We start from the raw sequence: 10,411 nt of genomic DNA, 5'->3' as shown, positions 1-10,411 counted from the left end.
GTTGTTACCTTTGACGGCACTTTTGAGGTAATGCAAAAATACTTTTAAATATTTTGTTACTTGAAATGACTCAAATGTAATCATAATAGAATAGACATCTGAAGTTGGTAGATGCTTACTATTTGTTTCATGTTGTCGAAAAATCATAATATTCCCTAAAATTCCAATGTTTCTTGAGTCGTTTTCATTATAATAGCCCAGCGCTCCTAATGTCACCCAGACATATTATTGTACCTGATGGTCTTAGCAAACAGAGAGTAATCATTTAAAATTAAGCAAACTACTATTATGAAGGACAAGATGAAGAAAAAGGGGAAGGCGATATCAGTAATCATTTCTCTATGATCGAGGCGTACACATGCACATTACATGTACAAACACATGCACATTACATGTACAAACACATGCACATTACATGTACAAACACATGCACATTACATGTACAAACACATGCACATTACATGTACAAACACATGTACATACTCCGTGGCAGGAAGGAAATAAGCGATGGAAAAGAAGGGCAATGACAGAAGATAGAGAGAGAGAGAGAGAGAGAGAGAGAGAGAGAGGGGGGGGGGGGGGGTAGCCTTTGGCCCGGGGTTCACGTTCAATTTTATATTATATTATATTTTTATTGTGGACTAATACACGTACTATGCGATGTGGAATATATTTTGGTAGTTGGTACATAGCTTCTACTTCTACTTCTGCGTGGAATGCACTTTCAAAGATCACCCTTGACGCTACTTCACTGGAGGGCTTCAAGGGAGCGCTTCCACCAAGCATCTAGACCAAGAACTAGATAGTTTATTCCTCAGCACTACATCCTGACTTATGGATCCTGCTGAGTATCGTCGTAGAAGTAGAAGTGTACTTCCAAGGACTGACATAGGTAGATAGGTGTAGCAGTCCAGTCCCAACAAAGAGACAGATCTAAGACTTGTTTCGTGTGTTTGTTGTATGCATTCAACAACGGTTTAAACGTATGCTATCAGGCTTAAGGCTGTTTATTTAGCAAGTCCGTTGAAACATTTAGACAATATGCATACAAGAAAACAAAAAAGGTTCCAAATACAAATTAGATATAGAATACAAAAATACATAATATACAAAATAAGATAAAACATTAGTTAATAACTTTTAATAACAATGACACTTAAAGAGAAGGTTGAGTTCTGGGAAGAGGTGAAAAATAATTTGTGAGCATTACTCATTCTTATTATACAAGTGTGGAAGAACATCAGTTAAGACATGTTCCCTGAAAAGCATGGCTCTTCAAATGCCCTTCATATTCTAAATATGCATGTAACATCGTAAAAATCGGGGGCCGGCTTTTTACGCCACGTGTTCGTGTAGTCCCATATACATCTTTCTGTGCAAGTGTTTGTAACTTTACCAAGACTTGGCCAATTTTTTTTTTTTATCCTTTTGATGATTCCAGAACCTTGCAATACACACAAATTCTTTTATGCTAGATGATCAACCTTTTCTGGTCGGTTCCACACCGTTTCTTTCACAATGCAATCGCATGACCAGAACTCAACTTCATCTTTAAACATCAGAGATTAGGAAGAAGAAAGAAAGAAAAACAATTATGTCAAATCTCAAGCATCTCATCAAACGAATCATGAGAGGTAGATTGAGTGAAAGAGCGTAGAAGGGAGAGAGAGAGAGAGAGGGAGCTTTGAAAGAGAAAGAGAGAGAGAGAGAGAGATATGAAAGAGAGAGAGAGAGAGAGACAAAGAAAGACAATAACAATTAAAACGTGGGGGAGGGATATCATCGATCACCTTTATAGGCCCGAATTCACATAGGAGGTTTGTAGGCAAACCTAGGTTTATAGAAAAACCTCCTTTGTGAATTCGGGCCATAAAGTTTTTAAGCTGAGGTTATTTTCGGGTGAACTCGGGTAGATGATTGAGAAGCATTTGACTGACACTAAATCAACACCAAGCATTGAAAATGAATGACAATACCCCCGAATGGCCATGAATGAGTCGGTTTGGATTCGGAATGAATAGCTCTGTCTTGTGAAAACATGTTCAAGGTTGTTATGTATAAGATGTGAATTCTTGGCCTGCGGGAAAGCATTCCGGGGATTAGATGAATAGAGGATACTACAAAAGGAAAATACCAAAACCCTAAAAGAGAGAAAATAAATGCGAAAAATGACAAAAGGCCTTCATTCGCTGCCGTAAACAGGTTTACCCTCATTTGACGTCGCACACCATTTTGATAGTTCAATATCAACATCATCGACATTAAACTAAAGTTCTGCTTTCAACTGCACGATTTTGTTATGTAAGCTGTATTTAAAAAAAAAAAAAGGATTATTGACTTCCAATCAACTTTGCATGCATACCTTATATCAAATCTTTGAACGTGTACTTTTAACACGTTTACACTCAAAATGCCATCCGATTTGAAATAGTGTAAGATAACACACGATTTCATTCTATATGAATATAGGAAAGTATACTCAGGAAAATGGCAATATGATTCGATTCCACAACTAATGGTCGTTACCTTTCCATTAAAAGCCATTTCAAGCCCTTTCGTTTTGAGGGAAGTTCAAAATCTAGTATTGTCTTTCAAATGCCGTTGGAATTTAACTTTTTCATTATTATGGTTTGCAAACGGGACATAGTACCTTTAACATAGATACTCTTATCTTTAATAATACTGCTCTTCAGCAAAGTCCATGACATTATTTTACACTGTTGCACCTTAATTAAGTTGGAGTAACTTTTTTCTTTTCAGGAAATATTTATGACAAACTGATGTATGACTCTTCATATTGGAATATTAAAGCTCTGAAAAAGATAAAACTGTATATGTCAAGGAATAAATCATATTGTCACAATCAGTTCGTGACAAGAGGTGGTCTGGAATGATTTCATTTTGGGGGGCAACATTATACAAAAAAATACACAGCAGTGAGATCATTAGTAAGAATGACCCGCACAAGGTACCTTTGAAACAGTCTTACACGCCCGAGGCGACAGCGGAGGGTGTTTGGACTTTTTCGAAGGTACCGAGTGTGGGTAATCTTACTTAAGCCCGAATAAAATGACGTGTTTAATTTGTTTTATAAGATGATATGTTATAAAATGAATTTACTAATGACCGGTCATGAGGATATGGTGGTAATTATCCTTCCCAAGGTGGTGTTCATACCGGCCCTTCTATCACCCCTCAGCTCCGCCTCGGGGGTGAAAAAGGGGCCTAATAAACATCACTGAGGGAGTGATAATTTCCACCCCATCCGATTACAGAGCTGTCCATATTTTTGTTACATACCTCATTGACATTATTTGCCTTCTCTTGCTTATCTCTATTATAATGTGCTTTTCTCTTTCCTCATCTTTTTCTCAATCCCACATTCAGCTCATCATTTTGTATTATTTTCTGTAACCCCGATCTCTCACTTCCTTTTCTGGAATTGTCAACTTTGTTCATGATTACCGTGGTCTCTTATCTTTGTCATGTAAATTACTGTCTTGTCTCGTTCTCGTCTCTTTCGGCATCCCCTGTTTTCCTATTTTGTAGTTCCTTTTGCAGTTACGGACTTGTTAATTTAAGTACTCATCATTCCTACGTATCATTTGAGGTGTCCACCCTTGTACAATCATTGCTTTTTAGTGGACCCCTCTGATTCCAATATTCTTTCCTAAATTTTTGTAAATTGATTGTTAATGTTTTGTTCGAAACATAGATGAATTGAAATTGAAATTGAATCCTTTTAATTGATTCATGAATAGGTCTAGAAAAGAAACCCAACATCAAGAGTCTATTTAACATATGCACAGTCTTTCGAAGATCAAAAATTTATGATAATGGTGTTAATATCACACCAAAACAAATCTCCCTATTTGGGTTTTAAAGTTTGTTTTCCTTCATGTTCATATGTGATCTTAACGTTTTCACAATTTTATTAAAATATTGTAATAAATGGATTTTGACGAACCATATTCATAACAAAGTTGGACAGTGAAGCATGTTTGGATTGAAGTAATCAATCTATCATATAAAAGCATGTTACTTCTCCTTTATGAAAAGCAAAGAATCAAATTAACACAGATCAATGTGCATGTATATGTTCGCAATAACTATTTGATTTTTTTAAATATTTTTCTTTAGGAACTCAAAGTACATGAACATTGGCCACCGTGAACACATTTGCAAATTGTTTGGTATGTGCTTACCCCCCCCCCCAACATCCATTTAAGCAAAATTGACGCTTTCAGATGAAGGCGATATATTACAGTAAAACAGGGTGGATAGAGAGAGAGAAGGGGAGAGGAGGAGAGGAAGGGGAAGAGAAAGGGAGACGATAAGAGAAAGGGAAAGACAGAGACAGAGAACGAAAAAGGGATAGAGAAAGAGAGAATAGGAGAAAGAAAGAGAGTTCCGAGTGTAAACAAGTTCCAAAACAAAGGAACTGTGAATATCTGTCAATAATCCGAAACTCTGTTTGATTTAAATGTGTGTGTGACCGTAAACTGTGAAAGCAAACATCGGAAAGATACCTAGCTAGCTGCCTTGCCTGTGAATACAAAAGTGTAACGAACCAGAATAAACAACAATTAATTTCGCTGAAGTGCAGAACGATAAAATCGTGGGAAAAGCAGAAATGTGAAAGAAACAGGTCAGTGATAAATATATATTCCCCCCTCCCCAAAGTAAATCGTTTAATCATACATTGACCCCAAATATAATAATTGACATGTAAATGGGGCAACGTAATGTTCGAATGTTTACAAACATAAAACATAACATGCAAAACGTCCTAGAGGGTGGTTGCCCTAGGGGGAAGTCGTCCTAGTGGGTAGTTGTCCTAGGGGTAGTTGACTACATAACTATATTTAATAAAAAAAAAATATCGATTTATTTTTTATATATACTTCTTGTAAATGTTACAGTTTAATCATTTAGTTTCAATTTGTAATGATCAATAATAATTTGTCTCTTAATACATTATCAAGATGTCCTGCACCGACTCTCAAACTGTATATCTGATCTTATACCCTTTCATTTTCTATTTATTTCATATCCAAGTATGCCAACCGAATTCAATATTATTATTGTTTTCATTATTTATGATTTATGTACTATGTATTGTTTATATCTGGATTCATTTAAAAGTGTTAAAGCATATAGTTATATTCATATGTCTATGGAAATATGTTTACCTTGTAAATTCACTTGCATCAGCCTCCAGCTGTATTGTTGAATATTCGAATAAAACCTTATCAAATCAAATCAAATCTATGTATGATAGGAAAATACCGTTGTTTTATGTCGAAATTATTCGTGATTGGTCTCTGATTGATATTATTGGGAAAGAAACTCCCGGTTGAAAATAATATTTTATGGCACAATCAATATATTGTTTTTAATAAAACACCATTGTTCTATAAAGAATGGTTTCATAGTGGAGTAATCCGTTTAGAAGACATTTTGCTGTTAACGGAGGATTTTAAAAGTGTGGAAGAAATAATAGAGTCATTGAAATTTAAAAATAGCAAACGTTCTGCAGTATTTGATCATGCAAAATTACGTCGAGCCATACCTAAAATTTGGCTTGCCCAAATATCCAATGATAAAAAGCAAGATGTATCACCGTTAACTATTCCCAAATTAAAAGTAGCTTAAAGGTACTGTGTCCCATTTGCAGGCCAAACAATGAAAAGGTTAAACTCCAACGGCATTTGAAAGATAATACTAATTTAGGACTTCCTTAAGAAAGGGGGGGGGGGCGGGGGCATTGAAAATGTCTTTAAGTGGGAAAATAACGACTATTAGTCTTCGAATCGACTTAAGAGCTATAGCCAGTGAGTAATAGTCTGATTTTCAGACCATTAATTCGAATGGTCGTACGTTTTATGCTGCGCAAATATTCAATCAGTTTAATTTTGGCCATTACAAGAAATGGATTATTGATGTCGACAGCTCCTCTCCTCTCTACTTTTATGCTTTATTTGTGAGGTTAGAGTGGATATTGGTGTGTCTATAAACATACACATCTACCAAGTATACCCTCTGGATCACTTTGGACAATTTTTGAAGGACTTAGTGCAACTTGATGAGAGGTTCTAGACTTTCAAGTTTTTGCTTTGCTATCTATGTATTTGGAGCCAAGTATAGCCATATTGAAACTGCTTCATGCACACATCCTATTGATGATCACCCAAGCCTGAATACCATTCTTGCTGTTCCTATTGTTATGAACAATACCAGCCTCTTGGGACAATGGCATTGGTCAAGCGTCCTACCTTTGTGTTTCTTCTTGGACTTTACTTGCTGAATAGATATATATACAGTGTATCTCAACATTCTACTTTGCCTTATCACAGTATAACCAGCAACTTATACCCACATGAAGGTAGGCTGAATTCTCTATCATCAAAACCTGCAAGGAAATTGTTGGGGGGTCCCATCAGCTACTACCCGAATTCGGAGGCTTCTTTCCAAATCTCCATTTTACTGGATGGTGACATTAATCCTAATCCTGGGCCTGCCGATGATATATGCAGAGATAGTTATGGGTCACAGTCAAGACAACGTGTCACTTACACCAGAGAACAGTTGTACAACTGTAATCGGACTAAAACATGCCCTCATTGGCTGCCCCCTACCCAGTGGAGAAATCTTACTTCCCTTGGTATTTCGTATAGAAAGCGGACGCGTCGAGGAGGAAAAAAGGCCAGAGGGTCCAAGCGTCAACAGATTCATCCTCCAGTTTTCGCACACTGCATTGAATCTAATATCCCTACTATCACTACTGACAGGAATTCATATAAACAGCCTTCTCGTACTTTATGCGCAGATTTTCCTCGTCATCGGGGTCTCACCAACTTGATTGATATATGCAGACGCCGCAACCAAGGGCGACATCCTGCAACTATTTCCTGTTTTGATCCACCGTTAAGTTTGGGTCTTTGGAATGCTAGATCCATGAATAACAAAGTAGTATCTATCTGTGATCTCATCCTCGAAAAGAACCTTGATTTACTTGTCATTACTGAGTCCTGGTTAAAGGGTGATTCACAAGACAACCACACCATTGCGAACATTAACTACACATTACCCAACTATGTGATTGTCCACAAGGCACGTCGCACTGGATCTGGTGGGGAATCTGTATCATCCATCATTCTGCTCTTAATGTCTCTTTGAACAACGATTTTCCCACTTTTAACTCGTTTGAACATGTGGATCTGACTGTCCATGCTTCACAGCGTGCTGTAATTAGAATACATGCCGTCTATAGACCACCTCCTTCTTCCAGGAACACACTGACATATAGATTGTTTGTAAACGAGTTTTCGTCTCTTCTTGAACTAGTAACTGTAAACGATAATGCTCAATTACTTGTCGGCGATTTCAACATACATGTGGATGATAAACGCAACAAAGACGCAATGAACTTCATAGAGATGCTGGACTCTGCTGGTCTTCAGCAACATGTTACTGTGGCAACTCATCAAGCGGGACACATTCTAGATTTGATTATTTCTCGGAAAATTGATAACCTGGTCAACACTGTGGACAAAGTGAGTGGGCTCCCTTCAGACCACCATGCACTCATCTGTCCACTTAACCTAGGACGCCCCCCTCCTGAAAAGAAACTCATCACTTGCAGAAAGCTTCGTAACATTAATTTGAACATACTGAGGGAGGATATTAAGGACGGTTCTCTGTGTTCATTATCTACCCGGTGCCCTTCGGAAGCGGTCGAAGAGTACAATACTACCCTGAGGCAACTCCTAGACAAACATGCGCCGGTACAGTCACATCTTGTTTCGTTGCGGCCCCATGCTCCATGGTACACAGAATCTGTCAAAGAATCCAAGCGCCTGAGACGTCGCGCTGAACGTAAAATGATTAAATCGAACATTGAAATAAATCGCCAGCTGTACAAACAACAGTGTGAGGCTTACAATCTCATTCTTGATGGAGCCAGGACTGAGTACATGACGACTGAGATTAAAGAGTGTGACACCAAGCAGCTCTTCAAGCTGGTTAGTAAGCTCACCATTCCCAAAACTGACTCAGTTTTTCCTGATCGCAGTTCGGACGAGGAATTAGCGAATGATTTTGGAGAGTTCTTCCTTGATAAAATTCGAAAGATTGTGACAACATTTCCCCCTTCAAATCTCCCTGATGAAACCCTTGCATGTGATTGTGAGTTCCAGCAGTTTGAGCCTGTTACGCAAACACAAGTGAGAAAACTGATTAAGAACTCTGTTTCCAAGTCTTGTCGTTTGGATCCTATGCCAACTCATTTAGTGAAATCGTGCCTTGAAGAACTAGTACCATCCATTACACACATAATGAACTCTTCTCTGTCTTCTGGTACTGTCCCAGAACTTTTCAAAACATCTCACGTTATACCTCTTTTGAAGAAGTCTGACTTAAACCCAGATGACTTTAAAAGCTACAGGCCCATAGCAAACCTGCCATTCCTTGCTAAGATCCTTGAGAAAATCGTTGCTTCTCAGCTTCGGGTGTACCTTGATAAACAAAAGTTGTTTCCTGAGATGCAGTCGGCTTATCGACAGTTCCATTCAACTGAAACAGCATTGATCAGAGTCTTCAATGACGTGCTTCTTGCAGTTGATAAGGGTCATGAGGCTGTGCTGGTGCTCCTTGATTACACTGCTGCGTTTGACTCTATTGACCATACAACTATGATTGATCGTTTCCTGCGAGGCTATGGCATCAAGGGGTGTGCTTTGAAGTGGCTTGATTCGTACCTGGATAATCGCAAACAGCACGTCGTTGTGAATGACTCTATTTCCAGACCATTTCCCCTGCCCTGGGGTGTTCCTCAAGGGTCTGTCCTAGGTCCACTGGAGTTCATCCTGTATACTGGTCCGTTGAGTGCGGTCATCTCTTCCCATCGGGACATTCATCATGTCATGTACGCCGACGACACCCAGTTGTATGTGACCATGACATCCAAAGATCACGTAGGCTCTATGCATAAACTGAGCGAGTGCGTCTCCGATGTCATGTCCTGGTCTTCTTCAAATAAACTCAAGTTAAATCAATCTAAGACTGAGGTACTACATATCACCTCGCAGTTTAGAAGTTCTTGCAGTCTGCCGTGCTTGGATGCTGCTGGCGTTGAAATCGCACCTTCAAAAGTAGTTCGTAACCTCGGCGTCACTGTTGATAATGTATTGAATATGAAGCAACACATCAGGAATACTTGTCGGACGGCTGCCTTTGGTATATCCAGGATTAGTAAACTTCGAAAATATTTGGACAGACAGTCTACAGAACGATTGATCCACGCTTTTGTGACTTCCCATTTAGATTATTGTAACGGATTGTACTTTGGCTTACCAGATTCCACCATTTCTCCACTCCAACGTATTCAGAACATGGCAGCCCGTCTCATTACCAAAACCAGAAAATATGAACACATAACTCCTATCCTCAGATCTCTTCATTGGCTACCTATTTTAACTCGCATTCAATTTAAGATTCTTTTGTTAGTATTCAAAATTAAACATGGTTATGCTCCATCATATTTAAACGACCTTCTCAAACCTATTGTTCCATCACGTTCATTACGGTCAACTACACATGCTAACTTCCAATACGCCCCTGGTCCCCGAACAAATACCCGTTACGGAGATCGTACTTTTGCCATTGCAGCCCTAAATTATGGAACAGTTTACCTATTATTATTCGTCAATCCCCATCTGTAGAGTCTTTTAAGGCAAGTTTGAAGTATTTTTTGTTTACCGGTAATAGTAATTTATAGGGCAGTTTAATTATCTGTAATGTTATTATTAGAATTGTGTATTATTATTGCTGTATGTTTATTTTACGTTGTACCTAATTACTTGTATGTTAAGCGCTTAGAAACATTGTATTAAGCGCTTTATAAATGTAATTTATTATTATTATTATTATTATTTTAAAGCTCATTTTATGTATGTTGTTATTACCACAGAAGAAAAAAGTCAGTCAGCCACTCAATAATGTCTGACAGTGAAGTCTAGCAAGTAAACGGGTTTCTTTGCATAATTAGGCAATGCTAACGTTTAAATTTCACAGATAGGACATACATGACATATTCATAATTCCTGCAAAGTTCTACAGAATTTGAAGTTGGCTGCAAAAGGGAAATAGTACCTTTAAGTGGTATAACTTCAATATATTTTTATAACCATCTGATACAGCATTAAGGGATAAATACACGATGTTGTTTCTTCTGGGAAAAATTTTAAGGATGAATACAAAATGGAAGATATGTTTTGAACGAAATTCATTACAAGTAAAAGAAAACAAATTAAGAGAATTTTAATTTTAAAATGTTGTGTAACTCATTGCCTGTGAAAAGAAAATTATGTAAATGGAGAATGAGTAAAGATGCAAAATGCGATACTTGTCA

This window comes from Strongylocentrotus purpuratus, unplaced genomic scaffold (genome assembly GCF_000002235.5).
Source record: "Strongylocentrotus purpuratus isolate Spur 01 unplaced genomic scaffold, Spur_5.0 spur5_scaffold_18, whole genome shotgun sequence".
Taxonomy (NCBI): Eukaryota; Metazoa; Echinodermata; class Echinoidea; order Camarodonta; family Strongylocentrotidae; genus Strongylocentrotus; species Strongylocentrotus purpuratus.
This window is presented reverse-complemented; position numbering follows the sequence as displayed.